The sequence below is a fragment of the Toxorhynchites rutilus genome, chromosome 2 (assembly GCF_029784135.1).
Source record: "Toxorhynchites rutilus septentrionalis strain SRP chromosome 2, ASM2978413v1, whole genome shotgun sequence".
NCBI classification, from domain to species: Eukaryota; Metazoa; Arthropoda; class Insecta; order Diptera; family Culicidae; genus Toxorhynchites; species Toxorhynchites rutilus.
The window spans coordinates 223,618,012-223,629,213 of NC_073745.1; positions in this window are offsets into that span (position 1 = coordinate 223,618,012).

The following is an 11,202-nucleotide window of genomic DNA, read 5'->3' on the forward strand; positions in this document are numbered from 1 at the left end:
GTGTTTTGTCGATTGTTCTCGTTGTACGATTTTTGTTCAGTAAAGGCAAAGTCTAATGCGAGTTTGAAATTGTTATCTTCGAATCGAAAAAGGAATCTTTGGTTAAAATATTATGAGTCCCATTATTTTCCATGATATTGCTTTGTTTTATTGCAATTATTCCGAAATTGCTGTTTGTTAATAAAAATGTGAAATCAAATTTTGTTGATATTTTTATGGTCGTCGTTTACGAAAGAAAAAACCTTCTAAACTAGAACTAAAGCGGGATATCGGTTTCTGCTGAAGTGTTTCCGCCTAATGAGTGGTTATCTAGAGAAGTTGTGAAAATATGTTCGTCGTTTGTATGATTCTGCTTGCTGAGTTGTATGTTGGGCTGGTCCTTGATATTGCATGTATGTTTGTTTGTTTTATTTAGGCTCATTAGCGTTTCACCTATGACAGAGCTGGATTTGATAGAAAACATTGGTACATATGGTAAATTACGCAATATCGCCTTTTTCGACGTAAGAGTATTCCTTTCGTTCCACTGTTCAGTTTGACCGGACAGCGGAGACAGTTGATATGTGATCTTCAATTGTTGTGTTATTCATAGCACGAATAGTTCGATGCTTCATGTTGCAAGCGTGCGTGTGTGAACATTGAGAGCATAGATTACCGTCATTTGATGATTGTTGCGTTGACGTAACTATAAAAACACAAAAGATGATCAATTGCCTCATTTTTGAACTTATAATGTGGTTTTGAAGAGCTTTCAATGTGTATACACTGAAGTCGCTTTTTACACGGTTTTTTTATACGCGGATTTATTTTACGCGGCTTTTTTCACGCGGTTTTTGGGATTTACGCAGTGTATTTTTACGCGGATTTCGGAATGATTTTTTTTACACGGATTTCGAAATTTACGTGTTTTTTCCACGTATTAACCGCGAAAAAATTCAATATGCTAATTGATGTGGCTTTTCACCAAATAAGTTTGTATTTTATCAATGATTACTAGCTGAGAAATAAAAGGAGATACAGATATCATGATTGTAGCATGCAAAAAAAACAGTAAATCAATTGTTAGAATATGGGTTGCACTTCAAACTAATAATTCACTGTTTGTTAGATTGTTACACGGATTTGGAAAACTACCTGGTTTATTTTTACCCGGATTTTGGAATTTATGGGTTTTTTTTACGCGGATTTTTAAATTTACGCGGAACATATCCTCCGCGTAAAAAGCGGTTCCAGTGTATTACCACGTGTTTACGTGAATGGATGTTGTATTACTATGCAGGGCCCGAAATCTTCGAAGGTGAAAAATGAAGACCGACTCCACTCTCAGTAGCTTCGCTTCGACTAGAACTGCTTCGGCAGTCGCCGTCAACGAAAAGTGAGTTGACAAAAAAATGAAATGACTAGCGTTGACTAGCGAGAATGCCTGATGAACTAGTCCGGTCAGTGGTTGTTCTAACTGACGCGACTAATGAATATAAATCTGCCTCTTCATTCAACTGACTTCAATCCGATTCGCTGCTTAGTCGTTTTGGCGCAGAAACTGCGTGAAGAAGCCAAAAGTCATTTCCAACTGAATACGGATATAGTCAGTCAGATAATCAGCTGACTATCCTCAGTTGATTATGACTATGCTGAGCCCTGTTACTAGATATTATTGCGTTGCACAAGTTTTTACCCATCTGTGTTTATGCATCGAACACTATCAGATTCTTTTCTCAGCCTGCTATCGGGGTTTTTTTCTCCCTCAAGGCCCATTCAAACTAGAGATGTGCCATCCGCTCATGAGCTGTTCCGAAGAATCGACTCTTTGAAGTGAGTTGACGCGGAACAGCTCGCAAAAAAAATCAAACAGCTCTTCAGCTCACTTTGATGATGATGAAGGAGAGAAAAGAGCTGTAGAATTGAAGAGAGTGTGTGAGCTGTAAGATTCAAATGAACTGACCGTCTCTCGCTCTTCGTGTTAAGACATCAGTTTAGTTTCATTTGTCCCTCGTCTTTTCAACTGTTATATTCGCGTTGACGGCATTGAGCTTTGTTTACCAGTTTAGGGGGCGCCAAAAATAATAATTGGCTCTCAGGCAGAATGAACACGTTTTTAAAATTCAAATTATTAATGAAAATTAACTTCTGTGTATCAAATGAGTATTCTATTTCAATGAAAAACACTTTGTTTGCAGGCGGTGCAAAAATCTCATAAGATTTTTTTTTTTTTTGAAGAAAACTTTCTATTGTAATGTAAAGCCTCAGTAAAAATGTCGGAAATGTTGTACTCGCCGAGTCTGTTGTAAATAATAGTCTGGAATACGTGTTTCAAGTAATTAATAATATGGTGTGAAAAATTTCATTTGAATTTTAACATTTTCAAACTGGCTTCGTGGCTATCGAGTTTGGGACCCAAATTGAAAGTCGGCACTGACAACTGAGCTGAAGAGCTGTTCATAAAGAACAGCTCATTTAGATGAGCTGATATGATCAGAGCTGTTCATCATGATGAGCTGATTTGCACACCTCTAATTCAAACGTTTACTAGTAGCAAACTTGACAGTGAGCAGCTACTGAGCCGGTGAACTCGCTTGACAATCGGTTGACTCGCCTTCCCAGCAAACATTAATAAACATTAACAGATATACAGGGTTTTCCAACTTGAAATTCCGAAAGTAAATTGAAATAAAACACACTTAGAATTCGAATTTCGATGAAACTTTTATTTCAAATTAAAGTTTGGTTTATGCCATTATGTGTGAAATACAACATCATTCAAATTTCCACCTAGGGCTTCCTCGCACACCTTGATTCGGAACAGGTAATTTTCGATGACTTCTCGGCACATATGGGGCGGTATCTCGGTCATAACTTCACGAATGTTGTCTTTCAAATGTTCAAGAGTTTGCGGAGAGTAGGCATAGACACGGTCTTTCGCATAACCCCACAAAAAAAAGTCTAGCGGGTTCAAATCGCATGATCTGGACGGCCAATTGGCATCACCAAAACGCGAAATTATGCGTCCCTCAAATTTCGTTCGCAATATGGCCATGTTCGGTCGTGTTGTGAGGCACGTGGCGCCGTCCTGCTGAAACCATATGTCATCCGTATCCATATCTTCAATTTGTGGCAAAAAAAATCTGTTAACATGCGGCCATAGCGCTCATCATTCACAGTTACCGTCTCGCCGTCCTCATTTTCAAAGAAATACGGCACGATGACTCCACCACACCATAATGCGCACCAAACAGTGACCTCTCAACAATCACGTGTGGATTTTCTGAGCCCCATATACGGAAATTTTGGGTGTTCACATAGCCACCGAGCTCGAAATGTGCCTCATCGCTGAAGAAAATTTGATGCGAAAATTCAGCATTTTGCTACTGTTGTTCGTTCACCCAATCGACTTATGCCCGACGCATTCCATGGTCACCACGCTCTAATTTTTGTACCAGTTGAACTTTATATGGATGTAAGTGCAAGTCCAAATGCAAAATTCGCCACAATGATGTGTTTGACAAGCCCAATTGCTGGGCACGCCGTGGAATCGAAACATTCGGGTCATCCTCCACACTGGCAGCAACAGCAGCAATATTTTCGGCCGAACGCACATTACGATGATGCACAGGTTTCACAATATCCGCTACGGATCCAGTTTGTTCGAATTCACGCACTACATTAGCGATTGTGTGCTCTGTAGGCCGTCCATGACGACCAAAATCCGCCCGTAATGCTCGAAAAACATTTACCGGTTTTTCATCATTTTTATAGTATAATTTAACAAAATTAACACGTTGTGCGATGCTAAAACGATCCATATTGTAAAATGGCAGACATTCAATTAACGATATGACGCTTTGGTTGACAGCTATGTCAAACGGTTGTCAGCGAAGGGCTGTATACTTTCGGAAGCCCGAAATAGAAAACCCTGTACATGATCGATATTTTGATGGATATTTTATGTGATTGTGATTTGATACGAATTTATATGTAACTTATCATGTGCAAAGTTATACGATTTAATGTTTGCTGGGTTGTCTGTTCACACAGTGTGAGTTGCTGGCATGTAATTAGATACAACAGCATGGGTTTACCAGGGATGCCAGATGATTTTTCAAATGTCCATTAAATAATCAGAAACATCAATCAGGTCCGAATTTGACAAATAATTGATCCGAAATCGACTTCTCTATTGGCAGTTTTCGTCTCAGGCTTTCAGTTGCATTCATTATTACACAGTTTATCGCGAAATACACATTTTATATAATAGTGCTAAGTTTAGTGGAAATATAAAAAAAATATATATAGAAACATAGTTAAACAAGGGTCAGGGCCACGTGTTTCAAGTAGTCAAATAACATGAATTATGAAATTTTCATTCAAATTTTAACAGTTTAAAACTGCCTTCGAACATACTTGTCTGGTAGAGAAATCAAAAATGCTTTTATATTCTTTATATTCCTCACAATCACGTATGCCACCATTTAATATGAATATTCTATCTCCGATTAGGGATGTCAGGTATCTTTCTCAAATATCCTCAAACGGCATATGGAAATATCTTTTGATGTCTACACTCATGGATGGCTTATGTTCTTGTTTTCGAGAAAACTATCTCAAAAAGAAAGCATGTTACGCCAGCGTGTAAAACAAAATACCAACGATTTCGTTTAGAAACTATTTGTTTTTTCAATAATTTTAAAGTTTGTTAATATCTTCGCATATTTTTAAATATTTTCAAAATAAAGACATTTCTTTACATTTGGCATCCCTGATTCGAACGCTAAATTCTGTTTTCGACATTTTGAGGGAGTGCGAGTGCGAGTAAAATCAAAAAACTTTGAAGTAGCTCGCACGCCGGATAAAACATTACATTGACTGCCATGCATCTAATCACATGCCAGCAACTCACACTGTGTGAATAGACAAGGCGAGTCAACCAATTGTCAAGCGAGTTCACCGGCTCAGAAGCTGCTCACTGTCATGTCAGCTACTAGCACCGTATAAATGGGCCTCTAGTGCCATGTGTGATCCGGCGTGCGAGCTGTTTCAAAGTTTTTTGGATTTACTCGCACTCGCATCCCTTAACACGTCAAAAACAGAATTTAGAGTTTGAATCAGGGATGGCAAATGTAAAGAAATGTATCTATTTTTAAGATATTTGAAAATTTCTTCTTCTTGAATGGCGTTAACGTTCCCTGTGGAACTTTTGCCGTCTCAACGTATGCATTAACTAGCGTCATTTATTAATACTTAGTTGAGATTTTCTAAGCCAAATAACACGCCTTGAATGTATTCCGAGGGACAAGCTCTAGAATACGCGTGATCACAGTGCAAGTCGAAGGAAATTTCTTTGACGAAAAAATCCCCCGGCCAGAACGGGAATCGAACCCGAACACCCGAATAATGTGAGACGCTAACCACTCGGCCACGGGTGCACCTTTGAAAATATGCGAATATATTTATAGACTTGAAAATTATTGGAAAAACAAATAACTAAATAGTTTCTAAACGAAATCGTTGTTATTTTGTTTTGCACGCTGGCGGGGTTCGCATTTTTTTTGAGATAGTTTTCTTGACAATCTCTAATATAGAATCATTATCAGGCACAATTTTCATTCAAAATTCACTCACAACTTGCGAAAAAAAAGTATTGTTCTAAGAAACAGAATACATATTCGATTTAAAAAAGTACATTTTCATTCATTATTTTAATTTTTGAGGCGTAGCCACTTAGTTACGCGTTCGCTTACTAAGCGATCGATCGTGAGTTCAAACTCAGGGCCCTCAATTGACCATCTTTGTGTTGTTATAGAATAACTACGTCCACGCAACCATCATCAGCGATGGAGAACGATCCACGGTCGAAATAAGATCGATTCATCCATACAACTGCTCTGCTCTGCAAGAAACATCGGGCTGCTGTTCTATAAATAACCCAACAATGATCAATATCAACTGTCTCCGATGTCCGGTCTGCTGAACAATGGAAGAACAGATTGAATACCCTTACGCCTAAATGGCTACTTACGCCTAAATGGCTATTACTAATGTGTAATTTACAATTTATAGGAACATAAACATATATCCATGAAACCCGGCTCTGTTACAGATAAAATGCTAATGAGCCTAAGAAATAAATAAATGGGATAAAAAAAAATCTGAACGATATCCCAGAAGAAGGCACATCAATGTCGTTTTTTAGTTTCATTCTTGCAGGTATAGCATCCCTCATGAGTGTATCTTGACGTTGTATTCTTGGACCAATGAAATCCAACAGTGTTTCCACCTATTCAGGTGTTTTTCTCAACACTGCTCTGTACTCTAGAGGATCATCATCGTAGAGTTCCTTCAATATTGTATTTGTTGCTCCTTTTCTTTGCCCGAATCCTTTTGCATTTCTACTTTTTCGGATAGAAATTCAGCACAAAGTATTTTTATACGCGGTCAGCATGTATTTCGCAATAAAATTGTGTAAGACAAACGCAACTGAAAACCTGAGACGAAAACTGCCAATAGCGAAGTCGATTTCGGATCAATTATCTAACAAATTCGGACCTGATTGCTGTTTCTGACTATTTAATGGACATTTGAAAAAAGTCACAGAAGGGTTGTGTCCGAGACACGACCGCATAGTTAACGTAGTATTCTGTAAGGCTATCTGTTGATTTTGGATATGTTTGAAGAATTACATCGTTAAACTCTTTGATAATGATATGGTGACCAGTCAAGTCGTTGGGTGGTGCGTATCAGATAGAAGATGCCAAAGTAGAATGAGATATGACGAAAACCGCCCTCTGTGACCCTAGATGTATGGATGAAATAAGGAAAAAAAACTCACCCATGTTATATAAGATAATTACCAATGCCGAACACAATTATCAATTTTTCTCATCAGTAAAAACATGTTACTTTGAAATAGAGAAAACATATTTGAAAAGGAAAAGGTAGTTTTGTTTTATAATATTCACTTTCTGAGTGTTTATTCAACCCAATGCGAATTTTAATTGGACTAACAATTTTATTGGACTAACAATACCTAAGGGGGTCTTCGTAGCCTAATTGGTTGCGTGTCCGCTACTAAGCGAACGATCATGAGCTAATAACTCAGGGCCCCTCAACTGACCATCTTTGTGTGTTATTCTAGCTACTACGTCCACGCAACAATCATCATGTGTCGGTAATCCCAGTCCCTTACCGCTCACATTACGATCTGCTGCATCGGTAATTGGTGCTAATTCTAACACAGCAATGGAAGCCTCATATCAGCAGTCCCGTTGTGAACAGTCCAACTGTGAACATTCGAACAATAGGAATATTCTAACGCCGAAAAAGGCGGCATGTGTTGTGTATCGATAGAAATGGAATACTCGGCATGTGTTGTGTATCGATAGATTTGGAATATTCTTAGGCCTAAACAGCTACTGTGTTATACATAAAAAAAACAAATGTTTATCGATGGATAGGAATCTTAAGCCTAAATAATATACAACAATAGTTATCTTAACATAAAAATGTATACGAATTAATTCGGCTCTGTGACAGCTGAATTGCTAAATGAGCCTAATAAACGGATGGGATAAAAAAACAATACCTAATACTATATGTAGAGCATATGGGAAATCACTTTTTCGAATATTTCTTCACTTTTCCAATTTTTTCTCGCCGTATGAACTTTCCTTGGGTGAAAATGAACACATCAAAACAGACAGCTTAAACCGAACGACCCGTTCTCGAGTTCCCGCCTTGGTTTTTATTTATGAAAATTTAAATAAATCGTTTCATATATCAAATCATTTTTAACACAACTGCTACCATATATAATTATACAATTACACTTGTGCTAAATTTTTCACAATACACGATCGGTCATTGACATGAAATTTCGCGAAGCAACCAATGTTAAAGTTCCAAATTTAAATTTTATTTGCTAGAATTAATCAGATCACTCACCCTACTTGCAATATAAAAATGCCCCCGACATGCATATATTTGTAATGCCGATTTCCCTCGGGCACCTTGGTTTTGATGTCTCTGTTAGGGAACACATTTCGATGGGAACAAAAGCTCCCCCTACTTTCATGTATTTGCTATGCCGATTTCCCCCAGGCAGCTTGGTGTTGATGTCTGTATTAGGGAACCGCCGCATGTGTCAATTTCGACCAATTACAAGTAAATATTTCCGTTAGGATAGGGGTTGAGATTTTTCAATTGTTCGATAGCTAGTTTCATGACATATATTATTTTATTCAATATAAAAAAATGTTACGGAGTGTCGAAATCGATTGACGCAAAAATTTCATCAATCCATCATGAAAAGGCCGAGCAATAAGCGTTTGAAATTGGACAATTTTCACGATGTGCTCGATTTTCGATTTTCAATTTGTACCCCAATATATTCCCGAAAGACGTAATCCTACGTCAAAACATCTGGCATCCCTGGTAATCCCTGTAGTATCTAGTTTCTCGTCAGCAGCTCACACTGTATGAACGAATAAGGCGAGTCAACCAATTGTCGGTTGAACAAATTTTGCACTGTATTTTTGATAAAATGGTTCCCTTATCCTTAAACGCGATTACTTTGATAATTATTCGATGTATTCATGTTTTGATTTATCATTATTCGATACAAAATTACACGATTAACCCATTAGTACCCAGCGTATGAAATTTAATACACAAAAATGCCCGTTTTTGAAAAACAGTTTTTGATGAAACTAAAGTGTTAAACGCATTTTCAACGATACCGCATGTCAATTTAAGAGTGTCAGTATCATTTTATCTGTCATTTTTGTTGTTTTGTTGTGTATTGAAGCTTGCAAAATTCGAGTTTCCCGCAAAAGTCGCCTCTCAGTTTAAAACCATCGTTTCAGATACTAGAGGTGGATGAACTTTCGCGGTTCGAGAACTACGTAAACATGAAATGTGCAATAATTTCAGAGGGAAATGTAAAATACAATGATCGTTAGACAATTTTTCCGTTCAAATATTTTGGTAATCCTAGGCATCATATCGAACGTAAAAGGACGTTCATCGAATTTATTTGTAACAGAGAATATAATCTATTACAAAAATTTCGATGCATTCTAAAATAATATTCGAAGTGGTAAACAAGTGGATTCCATAATATAATTGCGTAGTTCTACGTCGAAAATACCTAGACACAACAACAATATTTTTTTACAATATTTTTTTATTCACTCACTTTCAACCTAGTGTCGCACTAGGTTCACCCCGTAAGCAGTTAGTTTCGCACTGATATGTTCATGGGTTGGCACTCGGGTTCACCAATACAACTATACTGAACTGTCAAGTTCCGAGTATTGTTTTGGAAAACCTAAAAATAAAGACTATGAAAATGGAAAACTTGCTGCTTCTGCTTTTGTATTATTGGAATTGTAATCCAAATCGGATTCTGATTCGGAAGAGTATATTCGCGTAGACGGCATTAAGCTTCGTGTGCTTTCATTGGGAGGCGAAAATAATTATGGATATTCAGGTGGAATAAATATGCTTTCAAAATCAAAATTATGAATGAAAATTTACTTTAACGTATCGAATATTTATTTTATGTGATGAAAAAAGAGATTTTTTCCGATATAGTAGAAACATATCGAACGAAAACTGTGTCTAATGATGATTTTATATTATAATAGTAATTATTTGTGGAACGAACAGGAAATGCATCGACAAATGGTTAAGTGAGTGTCAGAACTACATGTGTTAGGTAATCAAACAATATGAAGTAAACATTTTCATTCAAACTTTTATATTTTACACTGCGTTTGGCTCATCTGATCTGATAGAGAATAATTTAACTCCCAATCATTAATATCGCCACCAGACGTCGACACTGTACATTAGTTGTCGCAAATATAAACAAATCAGACTATATAAGGCACACCAACAAACCACCGCATTCGTGGAACTGAAAACGTTTTTGACGTAGGATTACGTCTTTCGGGAACATATTGAGGTACAAATTGAAAATCGAAAATCGAGCACATCGTGAAAATTGTCCAATTTCAAACGTTCATTGCTTAGTCATTTCATGATGGATTGATGAAATTTTTGCGTCAATCGATTTGGGCACTCCATAACAATTTGTTATATTGAAGAAAATAAAAAATGTCATGAAACTAACTATCGAACAATTGAAAAATCTTAACCCCTACCCTAACGGAAATACCCACTTCTGATTGGTCAAAATTGACGATACATGCGGTGGGTCCTTAACAGAGACATCAAAACCAAGATGCTTGGGGGAATTCGGCATTGCAAAAACATAAGAGTAGGGGGAGCTTTTTCTCCAACCGAAATGTGTTCCCTAACAGAGACATCAAAACCAAGCTGCCTAGGGAAAATCTGCATTGCAAATACATGAAAGTAGGGGGAGTTTTTGTTCCTACCGAGATGTGTTCCCTAACAGAGACATGAAAACCAAGGTGCCCATTGCAAAAAAAATTAATATCAATGACCGATCGTGTATTGTGAAAGCAGTTGTAAATGACTTGATACATGAAACGATTTATTTCAATTTATTTCAATTTTTATGAATGAAAACCAAGGTGTGTTCTCGCTCGTGTTCATTTTCACCCAAGGAAAGTTTATACGGCGAGAAAAAATGGAAAAGGGAAGAGATATTAGAAAAAGTGATTTCCCATATGCTCTACATATGGTATTAGTTGTTGTTAGTCTAATTAAAATTTGCATTGGGTTGAATAAACACTCAGAAAGTAAAAAAAAATTACTTTTCCATTTCTAGTATGTTTTCTCTATATTAAAGTAACATGTGTTTACTGATGAGAAAAAATGATAATTGCGTTCGGTATTGGTAATTATCTTATATTACATTGATGAGTTTTTTTCTTTATTTCATTCATACCTAACATAGGAGGCATCTCGTCTAGGATCACAGAGGACGGTTTTCATCATATCTCGTTCCACTTCGGTATCTTTTATCTGATACTCACCATCCAAAAACTGTTTACCACCCTTCTGTCATCATCACTCGGTAAACATTGATGGAGTGAACAAACAATACCCAACAACCAAACAAAACGGCCCTTTTCAGGGCCACCAAATCATTATCAAAGAGTTTAACGATGTAATTCTTCAAACATATCCAAAATCAACAGATAGCTAACGGAATCCTATGTCAACTATGCGGTCGTGTCTCGGACACAACCCTCTTGTGACTTTTTTTATTACAGAGTCTGT